Source organism: Callorhinchus milii, unplaced genomic scaffold (assembly GCF_018977255.1).
Source record: "Callorhinchus milii isolate IMCB2004 unplaced genomic scaffold, IMCB_Cmil_1.0 Scaffold20, whole genome shotgun sequence".
Classification (NCBI taxonomy): domain Eukaryota; kingdom Metazoa; phylum Chordata; class Chondrichthyes; order Chimaeriformes; family Callorhinchidae; genus Callorhinchus; species Callorhinchus milii.
Window position 1 is genome coordinate 10,666,725 of NW_024704761.1, and position 17,882 is coordinate 10,684,606.

The 17,882-nt window shown below is 44.1% G+C and overlaps 1 long non-coding RNA gene across 1 annotated transcript; it reads left to right on the forward strand.

Moving 5' to 3' along the window:
• Positions 1–385: 385 nt before the first annotated feature.
• LOC103175417 lies at positions 386–1,031 on the forward strand. The gene is made up of 2 exons (XR_487468.2): positions 386–523; positions 923–1,031. It is a non-coding gene; the product is annotated as an uncharacterized LOC103175417 (long non-coding RNA).
• Positions 1,032–17,882: the final 16,851 nt, after the last annotated feature.

The window sequence follows — 17,882 nt, forward strand, 5'->3', positions numbered from 1 at the left end:
CGGGAGGACGTCCCAAAGCGCTTCACAGAACACACTGTAAAGTGAATTGACTGTATATTTGTGGGCGAACGCGGCAGCCAATTGCGCACAGCAATGTCCCACAAACAGTCGTAAATTGAAAATGACCAATTTATTATTGTTTTTAGTTTTGGAGGGATTATTATTCTCTCTTTTCTCTCTATCTCACACACACACACTTTCTCTTTCTATCTCACACACTTTATCTCACACTCTCTATCTCACACACACACTTTCTCTCTATTTCACACACACACACACTTTCTCTCTCTCTATCACACACACACACACTTTCTCTCTCTAATCTCACACACATACTTTATCTCACACTCTCTCTCTATCTCACACACACACTTTCTCTCTCTCACACACACACACACTCTCTCTCTCTATCTCACACACACACACAGTCGGAGACACAGACTAATCGACCAGTTTCCTTTTCCGACAGCTACTGGTAATGCAACTCAGGATTGTGTGACTCAGGGATCAGAATCGAACTCAGGTTAGAACTTACACACACAAAACATTCGCAAACCATAATCCCGAATAATAGTCCTTGCGTTTGACACAGCGAATTATCACCTCTTCGAGACGTCTCAAAGTGCTTCACAGGATACACTGTACGGTGTAGTGACTGTGTTTATTGCGGGCTAAAGGGTTGATTTCAAGCTCGTCACAAAACCGGTCATCGCCAGGCTCCACTCTCTCTCTCTCTCTCTCTGCCTCTCTCTCTCCCTCTCTGCCTCTCTCTCTCTCCCTCCCCCTCTCTGTCTCTCTCCGTCTCAGTCTCTCTCTTGCTGTCTCTCAGTCTCTCTCTCTCAGTCTCTCTCTCTCTCTGTGTACAGGATCGATTTCAAACTCCTCACCTAACTTTATATTTTCCTCTCTGTGCGTCTCTTAGATTCGCTCCTCAACATGTTCGCTCTGAAAATTTTGGGGCTAAGAATGATTCTATTCAAGTTCATAGCGAGCGGCGGTTTGCTGACGGCAAGAATTTGGATTTCTAAAGGTATTGGGACAGCGCGGAAGCCCGTCACGTAAATAGCCGGGTGTCTGACACAAACTTCAAAGCAGCAGTGGGTGGGTAATACACAGCATAAAGCCAATGCGTAACCTAAAGCCAGTGGAGAATGTGAAGCCACTACTACACTTTGTTCCGTGGGGTTCAAACAGTGAGTCAACTTGAAAAGTAGCTGATGTCTACAAGTTCAAATGACGCGGGAATCCAGCACCATTCCAATCAATTAGGCCTTTGCTTTACTGAATCTTTGAAGGGTTGGTTAAGTGGCCAAGTGCAAATGAAAGGTCCTCTGCGGACAGGGAGCAGCTGCTGGAGTTCCTATCTGAGGCCCGCTCCCTGTTAGGATGTCTCTCTGGGTGTCCAGCCAGTGCACCAGTTCCCTTTGTGTTAAATACTTTCTGGCAACATGCTGACACAAGTTGTGCCTTCAGAACTGTACAAGTACAGCGTGGGACCCTTACTGTCAGATGGATTCAAGCTGTTCAGAAACGCTTTTGTCAGGAATTCTCTTTCCCCACACCCCCCTCTCTCTTCTCCTCTCTCTCTCTCTCTCTCTCTCTCCTCCACACCCCCTCCCCCATTTTACTTATGAAATGCTATATCCCTATATACGCATGAGTCAGGGATGTGATTGGGAAGGACCGGGAGGGATAAAATGAAATCATTAAGCTGTTCTCCATCTCAGACACAGTCATGAAACTCAATATCGTGACTTTCAAAGTGTCACCTTTTCGCAAAGTATCAATTCACGGGATTTTGCCTGGTGGCAGCTGCTTTTCTATTAGCCCTTTGGGGCCAACAGTGGATTTGGGAGTTACTCAATCTTCCAAGGTTAGCACGTAGAATGTTGTTAAAGTCTTTTACGCACTTTGAATTTCTTACAAATGCATTTTTCAAAACCCAGTGTGCCGTATGTTTCAGGGCCCAATTTGGCAGCAAACTCTCAGCCTGATTGATTTCAACCCACCCGACACCCACTGATCAGGTCAAGACATGGTCACTGTATATCCGTACAGTTAGGTGTAGGGCTTGAGGATCTCCTCTGATCTTACTCTGTGTACTTTAGCTGCATTCAGAGAGATGCTTGATAACCTCAACCACCCAGATTTCATTAATTCCATGTGAATAAATCTTAGCCCATACAAAGCGAAGTCCTGTTAGCACTTCTCTGTGGCAGACCTGCAAATGATTCAGAACCCGGCTATTCCGATTTCAACCAGAGACAGAAAACTGCACGTTAAACAGAACAGGAATGGCAATGTAAAGGATCTGTAATCAAAACCATTTCTTAACGCAAAAGAAAAGTAAAAGATGCACTTCTTCTCTCAGTCTCTATGTCGATATTTCACCTTTCTCCAGGCACATATATAACAGGATATAAAACGTGCAGACCCAAATGTCGACACAGTCCGCAATCCCCCAGTAAAGTTGGTCAGTTGCTTCATGGCTGTCGCAGTGCATAAAATTGGCTGCTGCGTTTACCCACAAAACAGATACTCCATTTTACAACAACAACTTGCATTTATACGTGCAGTCCTGTAGCTCAGTGGTTAGAGCACTCGCTTTGCAAGTGAGAGACCTGAGTTCAATTCCAGGCAGAGGGCGAAACCTTGGGCAAGTTTCCTTACTCCACACAGAGCCTAATAATAATCCCTCCAAAACCCAAAACAATAATAAATTGGTCATTTTCAATCCACGACTGTTTGTGGGACATTGCTGTGCGCAATTGGCTGCCGCGTTCACCCACAAATATACAGTCAATTCACTTTACAGTGTGTTCTGTGAAGCGCTTTGGGACGTCCTCCCGACGTGAAAAGCGCTATATCAAATGCGAGGATTATTATTTTATAAGCAGCCTTCATGCAGGGCACAGTGATACCAAGCTGGGGAAAGGAAGGAGGTGACCATAAGCACGGACGAAGGTCTTCAGTCATGATCTAAAAGAGGGGAAGGAGTGGGCACGATGGATGGATTGGGGTAGAGAGTGCCAAGCTTCGAGGCATAGTGGCTGAAAGCACGGCTGCCAATGGTGGAGTGGTGGGGATGAGGGACAAGCAGGATGCCAGAACCAGCTGAGGGGAGGCAGCCAGTAGCGGAATGGGGAGAAGGCAGGTCAGAAAGATAGGGAGGTGCCAGGGCCTCAAGGGATTTGTAGACGATTAGGAGGATCTCAAAATTGGTCTGTTTTATGGTAGGGAGGCAGTGGAGCCTGACGAGGACTGGTGTGATGGGGGTATGGAGTTTAGTGTAGGCAAGAATAAAGTGTAGCTGACTACAGTAAATTCAGTGAAGCATTTTAAGATGTTCTCCAGACATAAATGGCGCAATATACCAAGTCTAGGAATTATTATATTTTTCTGATTATTTCAGTTTTGTATCTTACCAACAAAAAAGTTGATTTGGAACTTAACTGTTGATGAAAATGTACAAGATTGAATGTTTGGCCCGATTATAAGGTGTACACAATACCGATAATTTGCATTTATATAGTACTTTTCAGGTAGAATAATGTCTCAATGAGCTTTACAATGAAACGCAATCCAGAGGATGGCATGTACCAACCATACAAAGTTCAAGGTGTAACAAATGGACGCATTCCTTCTGCATGAGGCCCATCGAGTGAAGGGGATTTGACCAACAATCCTTTATCTCAGTCATTTATTCTCAGGTCTGGGTTTCTGTCAGCTTTCGAAGATACCACTAATTAGAGTTGTTTGTATCCCTCCTGTCAAAATCTCGCTTTCTCTGTCCAGTGTTTTTCAGAGCAATCTCTTGCTTATCAACACAAAGTTGTCAGAGCCTTGGAATGGATCATTTTTCAACTTTTTCCATCTGCTGTGAATGTGCCGCATTTCTCTGTCTGGCTCAGCGTACGTTGGCTTCGGGGTAAACCTCCCTCTGAAGCTCTATTAACCCGCTCAGGGCACCCCCAGCCCCAAACTCCCACCCACATTTCTACCTCATCTGCAATCTAAGTGCCAATTATTGCTGATTTAGTGGAAGTTTAGGACTGTTGACACACACCCACTAAGAGTGGGATGGAACCTGCCACAGCTCATTTCATTCGGGACATCAGAAAGATGAGGCCTGTAGCCCATCAGCGCGGGAGGATTTAAAGCTCTAACCAGGAGATGAAAGAATCCAGCCATACTAATTTCCCAGTCCTATTGGTTTAAGCAGAGCCCCTAATGGTAACAAGCATCTTGAGTTCATTATCTATGCAAATTGGGAGAGTTGATTCTCAGGAAAATGGGTTTACTTAATGGAATTTAATTTCTTGGTAAATTAATACACTCCCCTGCCTGGATTTGGCTTGGAAATTATGAGCATTCAAGTCTGCATAAAATTCATGTCATATGCGTAGGTTTTACAGACGATTTACATTTTGTGCAGGGATTTTGCAATTTTTGGTATATTTGATTTTGTACACACGTTAAACATTCACTGAACACTAAGATTGACCTAATGATACTAATACTTGCACTTCATATCGCACCTTATGATGGTGACAACATGTCTGAAGGTGCTTTAAAAGGATTTATTGAGTTTTGTAGGTGAATGCAACAGACATTTTGTACACAGCAATGTCCCACAAACATGAAGTGAGCGATTAATTGTATCTGGGTGGTTGCTGGCCAGGACACCGGGAGAAACTCCTTTCTCTTTTCAAATATGTAGTGTCATGGGATTTTTATCATTCACCTGAATAGGCAGCTGAATCTTCGGTTAACGTCTCTTTCGAAGGACAGCACTTCTTCAGTGAGTGAGTAGTAAACGTACGGAACAGGCTTCCGAGGGAGACAGTGGGAGCAGAAAGTGTTGATTCTTTCAAAAGCAAATTAGAAAGATTTCTTTCAGGAAATAATATCTTGGGATATAATATATAGTTTGGGACATGACACGTCAAGCGACTGCCAGAAGGGTGGAAGGCGAACAGGATGGACCTTGGTCTTCTTTCACCTAGCAAATACTTACTTTCTTTTGTTCTTATGTTCTGAAATTGCAGCACAGGCCCAGCACTGCATTGTGGTGTAAACTTCGACTGTGAGCTCCTAGTCTTGACGTTGGGCTTGAGCTCACAATCTTCTAACTCCGAGGCAAGATTGCTACCAACTGAGCCAGGCTACATCTACAAAGTCGCTCAATTGTTCGCTTTCCAGTAGCTTTCCAGCTCTTGTGTATTTCCAGCCTTTGTAGCTTTGTGTCCAGCGCCTTGGATCGTCCTCCCGACATGAAAGGCACTATACATATAAATATAAATTTGTTGCTGTTGTTTTGTTGTGTTTTAAGGGATTAAAATTCTGAAGCAATTTTAAGTCTCCAAACCTCAACCAAGGTTAAGATAAAGGATAACATCTTTTCAGCAAACGTGTCAACACCAAATCCATTGGACAAAACGTCCTGAGAATGATAACTATGTGCTGGGAGGCTTGTTCATTGTGTGTTAAAATGTTACCAGATACCTGAGCAGAAGGGGATCCTTCTGAGCTTGGATGGGGTGGGGAGTGGGAATGAGGAACGTTACTTGGTGAAGATTTTAGGTTTTTGAGTAACTCCAATTACTGAAATGATAAACTTTCTCTTTTGTTAATCTTCTATTTGGACTCCAGGGCTCCTTGATGACTTGATGTACTGCGTCTTATACATCAAGAGTAAATAAAACACAGCATTGTGCAGTCTGCACATGATTATGAGCTCGGTGGGGAACTAGCTAAACACTTTTAGTGTATTATGGAGGCTTTGCATACAAAGAATTTGTGATCTGCATCTGGTTTCCCTTCCAAAGGCCAAACCCCTCCAGTCACCACTTTAAACAGCAAGCGGCATCCATAGGCAAACATTACTAAGGTTGCAGTGCTGCAGATGATCACAGCAAGTATGCAAACGTCAGTGTGTCTTAATGGTGTGGTCTGCCTGCTTGCAGCCACCAGAACAAAGGCATCACTCAGACACCATGCCACATTCTCCAAAGCTAATACGTGGAGCATTGACTGAGGAAAATATCCTAATGTTAAAAGCAGAGTTGCCCATTGCACTGTTGCCTTATCCAGGGACATTGCATTCAGTTTCATAGCTAGGCGTACAATCTGAAATTACAGAGAAGGAGCACAAAGCAGGTTTAGCCATTTGGCCCATCACATCTGCATTTTATTAGATGACGACAGCTCTATCTTACTTATCCCATTTCTCTGTCTTTCCCCGAACCTCTTAATTTCCTCACTCGCCAAGTGCCTCCCTTTTCCACACCTCTAACAATTCTACTTCTGTAGCTTCCGGGGAATAGTGGGTTCGACATTCTCTTAAATGTGAGAGTTGTTTCCTGATCTCTAACCTAAACCTCCTAACTCTGATTTTAAGATTATGACCCATTATTTGGATCCCTTTGTGGAGTCCTGTAGCTCAGTGGTTAGAGCACTCGCCTCACAAGCGAGAGACCTGGGTTCGATTCTCGGCAGAGCGAAACCGTGGGCAAGTTTCCTTACTTCACACACACGCCTGATAATAATCCCTCAAAAAAAACAATAATAAATTGGTCACTTCAATCCACGACTGTTTGTTGGACACTGCTGTGCCCAATTGGCTGTCGCATTTCGCCCATAAATATGCAGTCAACTCACTTTACAGTGTATGCTGTGAAGCATTTTGAGATGTCTAGAAGACTTATATCGAATGCAAGGATTATTATTATTGTTATTATATGTGGAGTCCTGTAGCTCAGTGGTTAGAGCACTCGCTTTGCAAGTGAGAGACCTGAGTTCAATTCCAGGCAGAGGGCGAAACCTTGGGCAAGTTTCCTTACTCCACACAGAGCCTAATAATAATCCCTCTAAAACCCAAAACAATAATAAATTGGTCATTTTCAATCTACGACTGTTTGTGAGACATTGCTGTGCTCAATTGGCTGCCGCGTTCGCCCACAAATATACAGTCAATTCACTTTACAGTGTGTTCTGTGAGAACACAGTGTGTTCTGTGAGAACACAGTGTGTTCTGTGAGAACACAGTGTGTTCTGTGAGAACACAGTGTGTTCTGCGCTTTGGGACGTCCTCCTGACGTGAAAAGCGCTATATCAAATGCAAGGATTATTATTATTATTTATTATTGTTATCCCACCACCAGAGAGAAAAGTCATCCAACATTGAGCTTGTCAATTCCCCTCATTATTCTAAACATTTTAATCAGATCACCCATAAACCTCCTCGAATAAAACCCAAATCTACCCAGCCTCTCATCATGGCTAAGCCCCTTTATCCCAGGTATTAATGTGGTGGATTATCTCTGGATGAATTCCAAAGCTACCAGACAGCCCAATTTTCTGAGGCTAATTTATATACAGATTTGAAATAATAGCCTTGGCTGGGGAAAAAAATGAGTGACATGATGATGGCTCTTCTTTATAGGAACAAAAAAAATCATTTGAGTTTTAGTTCGAGACTTTGAACTCACATAGTCTAGGCTGACACTCTGATGTGGTGCTGAGAATGTACTGCATTGTTGGAGGAGCAGTCCTTCAGATGAGATGTTAACCCATGTCGCCTCTGGGGGAGATTCTCATTCTCAAGGGTGTTTCCCCTGGTGTCCTAATCCACACCTCCTCAATATAAAATTGTTCATTTATGGCTGTTTGCAAGACCATGTGTGTGCAAATTGGCTGCCGGGTTCGCCTGCAAAGTACAGAACAAATAGGCTTTACAGTAAATCCTGTGAAGCGCTCTAAGATGTCCTCCCAAAGTGAAAAGCACTATATCAAATTGAAGGATCATTACACTGTTATTAGTAGTAGTGGTTTGGCCAGCGGAGTGAAATAAGGTGAAGTTCTTTGGAAAGACATGTACAGCATGGTAGGAGGCCTTTCGGATCATCTTATTGTGTGGGCTTTTGCCTCTCCAAACCACTCTCCTGCTCATCCTCTGCGCCTGCCTGTCTTATTCACACGGGAGGATTGCTTTTTTAAAGAAAATAATTCTAAGCTTTCATGCTTTTCCAAAAAATATAATAAAAGCCTTGCAGCCCAACCTCAACACTCTGTTAGATAGGTTAGGTAGAATCTAATAGCTCAGTGGTTAGAGCTCTCGCCTCACATGCAGGAGACCTGAGTTGGATTCCTGGGCAGGGCGAAATGTTGGGCAAGTTTTCTCACTCCACGCGCCTCTGTTTACCTAGCAGAAAGTAGGAATCCAGTGTTAGTCGATTGACGGATCACTTTTCCGGGGTAATAATTCCTTCAAAGAAAAAATAACAATAATAATTTGGTCACTTCAATCCACAACTGTTTGTGAGACACTGCTGTGCACAATTGGCTGCCACCTTTTACCCACAAAATGTACAATCAATTCACTCTGCAGTATAATGAAGCGTACAGTGAAGCGCTTTGAGATGTCTCAAAGACGTGATAAGGTGCTATATCAAAGCAAGGATTATTATTATTATTATTAGGTTAAGTTAGGTTACCCAGAAAGGCTGGCAGAACTTTCATCAGTGGGCAGCAATTCAATATTGAGCACGCTGTATTGCCGTTCACCTCTCTATTTTCCTTCTGATGCAATGTTCCCTTTTAATACATTCCTCCACATAATAATGATTGGAATTTGTGGCTCACTCTGCCCACACGGCCATCTGACAACCCCACCTCTGCTGTAAATGTGCGGTGCTCCAGGATCTGCTAAGAACAGACGCACTGTTCTCTTCCCTTAAAGTTTGTTATGAATTTAAATACAAGACTCCGAGCACTTAACTTTCTTTAATAATAGTTTACTTAAATATAGTGTAATTCGTAATCAGGCGCAGTGGATGAAAATATCAGTTTGACAAATGGCAGATGCTGGTTTCAGACCTTACTCTTGTATCTGTGCTCCAGTCTAGGGGGAGGACTGTTATTGGCCACAGAGTACAGGTAGGTTGTTTGAAGATGGACCAAACAGCCTTCTCCTGCCCAAACAATTCCCAATGCAGTGAATTATAATAAATAATAAATCATTGCTTTGAAAGAATGCTTTATTATGTACTCAGTACATCTTAAAGAGTTTTACAGGTTGTGATGTAAAGAATAGGGACTGTGTATCCATGGAATGTAGCAGCCAATTCTCTTTTTGAATAGTGCCACAGGATCTTTAACGTCCACCTGAACAGGGACGTTGATTTTTATGTCTCTTCCGACAGATGCTAAATCTGATAATCCAGCACTCACTCATCATTGGAGTCAGTCTCGACTATAAATTCCCAAAGCGAAACTTGGACCTTCTGAATCATCTCATCACACCGAGGATGCAGTTCAAGATCTTGGTTCTCACCTTCAAAGCCCTCCACGGACTTGCTCCCCCTATCTCTGCGACCTCCTAACCCCCTACTGTCCTGTTCGCTCCTTCCGCTCGGCGGACTCCGGCTTGCTTCACGTCCCCCGCAACGCTCACCCAACCATTGGCAGCTGGTCCTTCCAACACTCTGCCCCCACCTTCTGAAACTCCATCCCAGAGTCCCTCCACCTCCGCCCCTCCCTTGTCACTTTCAAGACCCGTCTCTTCGACCGTGCTTTCGATCTCCCTGCTTCCCCCCCCTGCCCTCCACCCTCCCCCACCCCGACCCCCAGTTCAGGTCTGTAACTCTGCCTGTCCAGCGCCTTGGGACGTCCTCCCAACGTGAAAGGCGCTATACAAATGTAATTTTGTTGTTGTTGTTGAATCGGAGGCAAGAGTGCTACCATTTGAGCGAGGCTGAACTTTGGTTGGTATTTTTTCCACTGAGGACAATGTAGTGCAGCATCAGACAATGAAAGTTGGTAATAGCTTCGATTACATTGTCGCCCACAAAATGCACAGTCAATTCACTTTATAGTCATTCTGTGAAGCTCGTTGGGATGTCCGAAGACGTGATAAAGTGCTATATCAAATGCAAGGATTATTATTAGTATGAACGCCTAAAATGTGGCATTTCTGAAAGGAATCCCTTGATAAGAAATCCGAGTCACGGAAATGTGGATTCCTCTCGGTAATCGGAAACACCTCACACCGACCTCACGTGACCTCTATCTCAAAGCCATTCCCCTTCAGAGCGCAGGCTAACAGGAATGACAGGATTCCTTCATAAAAACAATCCATTTCAGACCCCTTGTTATTCCCGGGGTGGAATTGTGATTATAAAATGGCAGCTGTGGTATGCTGATAAAGTTCGGGGGCCAAATCAATACATTTTTTAAATAATAAAAAAAACTGGGTCACACAATCCACGACTGTGTGTGGGACACTGCTGTGCACAATTGACTGCCATAATCCACCCAAAAAATACACAGTCAATTCACTTTACCATATATTCTGTGAAGCGCTTTGAGACATCTCAGCGACCTGATAAGGTGCTATATCAAATGCAAGGATTATTATTATTTATTATTACTATTATTATTATTTGAATATCCTAAAGCGATTAGGTAACTCAACGTGTTGTCTTTATTTCACTTTACTAGGCAAATATTCCCACTGTATAACACAAACGCCCAGAAAGGGAAAGTAATTGGACTGTTATTTCTGCCTACAAGTACACAGTCACTACACTTGACAGTACATGCAGGTGAAGTGCGATTGGATGCGTCGCTGTTGTAAGTTTTGTATCACATGTAGTGATTGTTTGTCATAATCAAATGAATTCCTGAAGGAATTTCCAAAGGTGCAAGCTGAACGAGCCCTGACCTCTATTTTTGAAACAGCGGTAAGATTTACGATTTAATAAATCGTTTTGCGGTTCGCCCAATTGCAATTTCACACGGGTGACAATTCAAAGTGTTCTGCCGGGAGAAAGCAGCCCACAGAGTAAGCAAGATACCTCGGCAGCGACAGGGAGCACCAGGAAAGACTGTTTGCTGAAAACAACTGTTGGAATTCTCCTGTGCCTGAAGCACACTTGAGTTATGGTTTCTCTCACATTCATCAAAGGAAAGCCCCATCTCCTTGTCAGTGGTGAGATGTCATCTGTACAGTCAGTGCAGGCTGAGCATAATCTACAGCCAATTCTACTGAGAAGTCTTTGTAACTTCTCTGATAATACACAAGGGTCGAGATCAATCAAATGCTATGAAGCAGATGAGAGCATGTGTTGGTTGACAGTGTACTGTTGCTCTGCTCCATCGGCTGCCTTATTCCTATCAAGAGGCAAACAAATCCATTGTAAACCCCCTGCCCCCAACCCCCCCCAACCCCACTCTCCCCAAATCATCTTCGAGGTGCAGGCAGCTCTAGAGACTTCAAGTACACAGCCTTGCAAAAGACAGCTTCATTAAAGGCGAAATCTGACACACTGGTGGCTTGCCCGGCTCCAGCTGAGCTGTAAATCAAATCCCATCAGTGCTTGTCTCACAGGAGATTTGGGATTTATTTAGATTAAGTGGATTAGGTAAAGTCTTGGAGTTGTCTGAAAGTAGGTGATATGTTCATTTAAAGCCAGGACACATATGCTCACCTTCCGGCTCGGTGAAATAGGTCTCACACACACACACACACAGACGCAGACAGACAGACACACAGACAGACAGACACACAGACAGACAGACACACACACAACACTTTTAATAAAGCTTCTCATATGTAATAATCGTAATGATCCTTGTATTGGAAAGAATGCAGTTCACCTCGGGAGCACGTCTCAAAGCATTTCATAGGATTTATCCTAAAGTGTAGTGACTGTGCTTTGTAGGCGAACAAATCCATTGTATCTCCCTCTTCCTCCCGTCCTCCTTTCCCCGAATTATATTAGAGGGGCAACTCTGAAGTTCTTCAAGTGCACAGTTTAAATAAACAGCATCTGTCTGCGAGTTATTTTTGAAAGGGACACTTTCTGAACTCTAAATTTGCCAACGAAGGAGAGACCCGTTTTGTTAATTTTGGATTTTATTGAACCGTTTAAGATTTCAGTCAGGAAACAAAATGTTTGGCTTTATTCCAAAAATTCCACTTCTGCTTAGTTGGGAAGGGCGTTCCTGTCTTAAAACCCAAGACTGCGCAAAACTGAATTGTCTAAAATGCTGAAATCCAATCTTAATTTGGAAGTCATTCAGCATTTCCTTAAGCGCTCTGAGATGCCGTCCCGGGTGAAGGGCGCTATATAAATGTAAGCTTTTGTTCCAAATTAAGCCGCGGCTTAAGCATTGTCCACAATTCTGTGCAAATCCTGAATGTTGAGGCAAAATGATCTCACAGGCTAAGACCAGGTGGAATTTCATGCCACTTCAGCCCTACCTACTGCACCAGAGCTGCTGAGCTTCTCCCCAGACAGACAATCCCTTTTGATGCTCATCAAGAAAATTGTCTCTGTTTACAGCAGCAAAGTATCTGTGATTGAATTGGACAGTTTTGGCTAATCTCACAGGCGAAGTCTGAGACTGGTGTCAATCAACTGGTGAATTTGTTACTTGCCCCGCCTTGTCCGCCTTCTCCCCCTCTCTCCCACCCCCACCTCCGCTCTCTCCACCCACCCGCAATCTGGCCACTTTTACTTGACCCTCAGTTACAGATTCTCCAACCAATTTTAGGTTCATTACCCACATGTCATCCTCGTGTCGTGCCGAATTTCTAATTAACGGTCATTAAATTTAAGCAACTAAATTGAGGTGCACCTTTTTTTATCCTGGAGGGCAATAACCAGAGACAAACCGTGCCTGGGCTTCGGAATTCCCGTGGGGTCGTTTCCTACCCTGTTTCATGTCGTCCCTCGCGGTCCTTGGTATTGCCATCCCAAGCACTCCGTGCGTTTTGTAAATGCCCTGTAAGCATAATGAGTTTCCTCAAACACCAGGATCAATATTACTTCTAAATCGCGCTTGGTCAATGCTAACTCTCCAAGGGTTTGGTCAGATTTGGGGCATTTCACTCTCCTCCAATTAAGGGTAATTGAGGAGAAGGTGGTGCCACATAAATCAGGGAGGGTCTGGTTGACCCAATCCCTGATTCCTGGGGTAACGTAGTAACTGATTTTGTTGTTGTGGGCAAGGTTCAATTTGGCATTGTTGGCCACGATTTGGCCGTTTATCACCCACATGTGTTTGTTTTTGTGGACTATCAGATCCGGTGTACGTGTCCCCACCGGCGTGGCGACTGATGGCTCCGATATGACTCATAATCCCTTTTTCTCCAGCTTTTGGGCAACGCATCTACAAACCCGGTCACGCCTCTGCACCCGAGTTGCGTGCGTCCGGGAGCAGGACTGGGAAATACAGGTTAGGGCTTCTTGGGAGTTACACCCTCCGTCGCACCAAGGATCGGCCTCTCTCCTGCCTGCCTGTCACTCGGTGACTCGCTGTCGGAAGCAGGTTGCCTTTGACTGTCACACAGTCGATATACGATCGGCCGGTCAGGACGCAGCAGCCCCCGGTTACCCAATTCTGATACCCTGGGACTTAGTTGTTGCTGCTGAGCTCCTTTCTGTCGACTGCCTGCTCATGCAGAAGCCAGGCCCTGATATTACGCGCCGTCTTAGCGCATCGAAGCGTCTCCCCGCGAAACTCATCGCGCGCGTCCCATCCAGAAGGCGTTTTTGGAAGGGGGCAGAATCCATCGTCTCTCTCACTATCGCCGAGCTCTAATGCAGTAAATTGTTGAATCTTTTTGTCTAAGCAGCTTGAAAATAGCTCTCGGGTGTGTCCCTGGGCAGCCTTGGCCATCTACGGACAGCCACACCACTCTGCAGGTCCATTTTTTTGAGATGTTGTATGGTCCAACGCTCCAAAACTAACCAGAACTGTAGTTTGGGATTAAATGGTTAATAAAGACATAAATACGCTGCTGAGGTTTCAGGGGGCTCCGTGAGAGGTTCTGGATACCATCATCCAGAATCGACCCAACGACTCCCCCTCTCCCCTTATGACAAAAATGAATGCCTAAATATTTAAAGTTACTCATTGCTGGTAGAGGATTGAGTTAGAGTGTAGCTGATTTGTTTGCTAACAATTTTTGCGTCGCATCGACGGGATAGCATTTGTGATTGCTTCGATGACTGTGTGATTTGGTAGAGTTAATTGATAAGCCGAGTTATCGGTCACACGTTTAAGCAGGATCTGCAGCCCTGAAGGGGTGGCCGCGAATGTCCTCGGCAAACACAAGCTCCTCCACGTGCGTGATATAGTCATCTCTCCGGTGTCTGCCTTTAATTGCCTCCACACTTCTGTGCGGCAGCAATTTGTGAAGTTCTTGATTCGCAGAGCGGACTCCGGAAGCCACCAGGCAAACTTTGTTGAGGGCCATCAAATGGTTCTCTTCTTCATCCCACCAGGCTTTAGCGCGTTTGAGGAATTTAGAGAGAGATGGAATTCAGTTTGGTTGAGTGCGCAAAGTAGACTCGTGGGTATACAGATGCTGGAAACAGACCAGCGCTTACCAAACCCTTGTCAATTTTTCACAGGGATCCTCACGTGTCCTCTGCTAGGATTGCCCCTGCAATAGGGTAGGCAATGGGATGTCTGAGGAGGTGTGTGTGAGCACCCCTACCCAGTTCTGGAATCGCCTAGAGCTGGACCAACTAGTTTTTTAAGGCGTTTAGCTTTCACCCAGTTTTGTGTCAGAGTGTTCTTCTCTTAGATCTGTCAGTCAATTAGCCTGTTACCTGGGTTAAATTACCAGCGGTGCCACGAAGAGGCTGACTGATAGTCTTGTACAGGGAGAGGCTATTACCAGTGTCACCTCACGCTGACAAAGGCAGTTGAGTAATCCCAACAAACGCATCACCTAAACCTGTAACTATGCCCTGATCAGAATTCAGAGCCGCCTGCAACCTCGCATCAACGGACACTTGAAAACTCGAGACACTCAGAGTTATAGTTACTCCCTTCCTGATGCACCAATGCTCCTGTTGTTGGTCTGACTCTATTCCAGATCTCCTTCCTGATTCCGTTGCATTTAAGAGCAGTGAAACAGATATCAAACCCATCCCCCCTCACCCTACAAAGCAAGCAGCCAGCTCCAGTTACTATTACAATGTGCAATATTTCCATAATTGAGCTTTGTATTTTGTTCCACAAAGAGAAGATTAATGACTACGTCAGTAACAAATTTTGCATCAATGGCCCTGGCAATGCAGGATCAAAGGAAGACGTCACCCAATATTACCCTAATCCTGCTTCAGTAATCCTGTCAGACATCATTGCGCATTTCAGACCAGGGGCTCAAAGGGTTTCTAGGTGATCGTTCTTAGTCAGGTTTGTGTCCAGTTGGACAGAAGTCCTGTTTATTATCAGCACAGTTTCCTGTGAATATGGTACACAATAATACATTTGCACTCTCAGTCCCATGATAGCTGAGAGCTTACCATAGCAGAGCCTTGCCAGTCCTCACTTCCAGAATGAGGATTGAAATTCGATACACACATTTCGAGAATATTGCTTGGGGAGCTGTAGAATTTAAGGTAAATTGCATCGGGAAGTGGAGGTGGGGGGATGTTGGAGAGGGCGGGCATCTGGATCACACCAGGGTACTCAAAGACTCCTCCTACTGGTCATTCAAAAACAGCCACACATGCAGTGACACCCCCCACCCCACCCACCACATGAGAAGTACTCTATTACATAATCCTATGTTCTGCCTGAAAGATGCACAGTGTCTATACATCAGTAAATCCTGTGAAGCACTTTGAGACACCCTTCCAATATGAATGGTGCTTTATCAAGTGCAAGGATTGCTACGTTACGTGTAGCGTGCTACGTAGATGTTGCATTGTCTGGGGGGTAGGGTTGGCTGGCTGAGAAGCTTGCGGAACACCAGTTGTGGGAACCAGAAGGAAGTTGGATACAGCAGTGGACCCTAAACTGGGGCCAAAATACAAATACCTCAGGAAATGAAGCCACCGCCTAATGATAAGATTCATTAGATAAATTCTAACTTACATTGGGAGAACGAGGTCAACAAGGTCTAAAATGAACCATGTGTAAACACAGCTGTATTATGCGCTGTGCTTTAATAATAATAATGATCCTTTGCATTTGGTATAACACCTCATCACATTGTTGAGACGTCTCAAAGTGCTTCACAGAATATGCTGTATATTTTGTGGGTGAAATGCAGCAGCCAAATTGCGCACAGCAGTGTCCTACAAACAGCCTTGGATTGAGTGACCACATTTTTCAATCCACGTGTGTAAATGCATCCATGTGTAAATGCATGTGTACAGCGATAGACTTACAGGTTCCCTGCACAATATAATGAACAACCAATGAACAGGATTGGTCTCAAAATGTATAATTCACAAATCCTTTTCACTGCTTGTTAATTACATAATTAATGGCACCTGGTACTTCTCTCTACACATGGCGCATAATAGATCTCATTGTGTAAACCCCGGTCAACAGGGCCACACGCTAGTTTCACACAAAAGGATAAATTGACTGCATTTTACATTGCTATTCTCTTGTAATTATTCTCTTGTTAAATCGTAATTAAATTGCAGTAAGGCATGGCGGAGAGGCAATGGAAGAGAATTCCAGAAAGCAGGGACGTGGGGGCTGAAATGGTAAAATGGGGAGCGAGCAATAAAAACAATAATAATATTTGCATTTAATATCGGGCATCACACGAGGAGGAAGTCCCAAAGGGCTTCACTGTTAAGTGTAGTGACTGTGGATTTTGTAGGCGAACACATGCTCACAGGAGCATCCCACCAACAATAATAATAATAATAATAATCCTTGCATTTGATATAGCGCTTTTCACGTCGGGAGGACGTCCCAAAGCGCTTCACAGAACATACTTCAAAGTGAATTGACTGTATATTTGTGGGCGTCCATGAAGTGAGTGATCGATTTTATTGTTGGCCGGGACACCGGGAGAGAAACTCCCTTCTCTTTTCAAATAGTGCCATCGCCACCTGAACACTATAGCGTCCACCTAAAACAGCCAGGCAGTTTTAATGTCTCTCCTGAAGTCATTAAATGCCTCCAACAATGCAGCATAACCTAGACTAAATGAGTTCAAAAGTCTTGGTGTGAGGGTGTTACACACAACCTACAGAAAAAGTTTACAATAGACAATAACTATGTAGAAGAGTAGAGGTTACAGGCAGGTGAAGGGAGCTAGAAGTCTCAATACAGCAACTTAAGCTAATCTTAGTCATTTTGAACTAACCCTCAAACTAAACCCTTCACAACCATTATTGCTGGGATTTGTCAGTCAAGACAAATATTTTATTAAAAAATTCAAAAAGCAGATACTTTCTGTAAGACAGTGCAAACCTCCACATCGCCCTTTTAATAAGACTGCACTTTCCCACAATGTAGCCGACATTTTAGATGACCTTATGACCACGGTGGGAAAATTCCATTCAGTAGTGATATGGTATTGAGTACTGTCTTGCACGTATGTCAATCACAACTGGCTTTACTTTAAACACTGGAGTGCGACAGGTACTTCAGTAAGCCTATGTAGCAAGTTCCGCATAGAATAAATGTCTCAAACTGCCTTATAGAAAGAGACGTGAGCAGGGACAAGGATATTGAGTGAATGCAATGGCCAGAGATATCTTTCTCAAGAGAATTTGGAAGGCAGGGAGAGATGAAGAGACTGGCAGAGAGTTCCAGAGGGCAGTAGCGAAAAGCTCTGGTGAGGGTGGTAGTGAATAGCAAGGGAGCCAGTCACCCTCAAAAATAGCTTTGGTACTTGCCTATAAGAACCAGTGATAGAACATTACAGTCGATGCCCTTTGAGATGTTGTGACATGATAAGGCGTTATGAAAATGCGAGTTCCTTGCTTCATTATATCGCTGAAGTACAAAATTACCATTTGAGTATTAGAAAACAACCCATCCAATTGTGCAATAATGATACCAGATGTGCAACTCTAATAGGTGCAATTTGCTGAACACTGAAATAATTA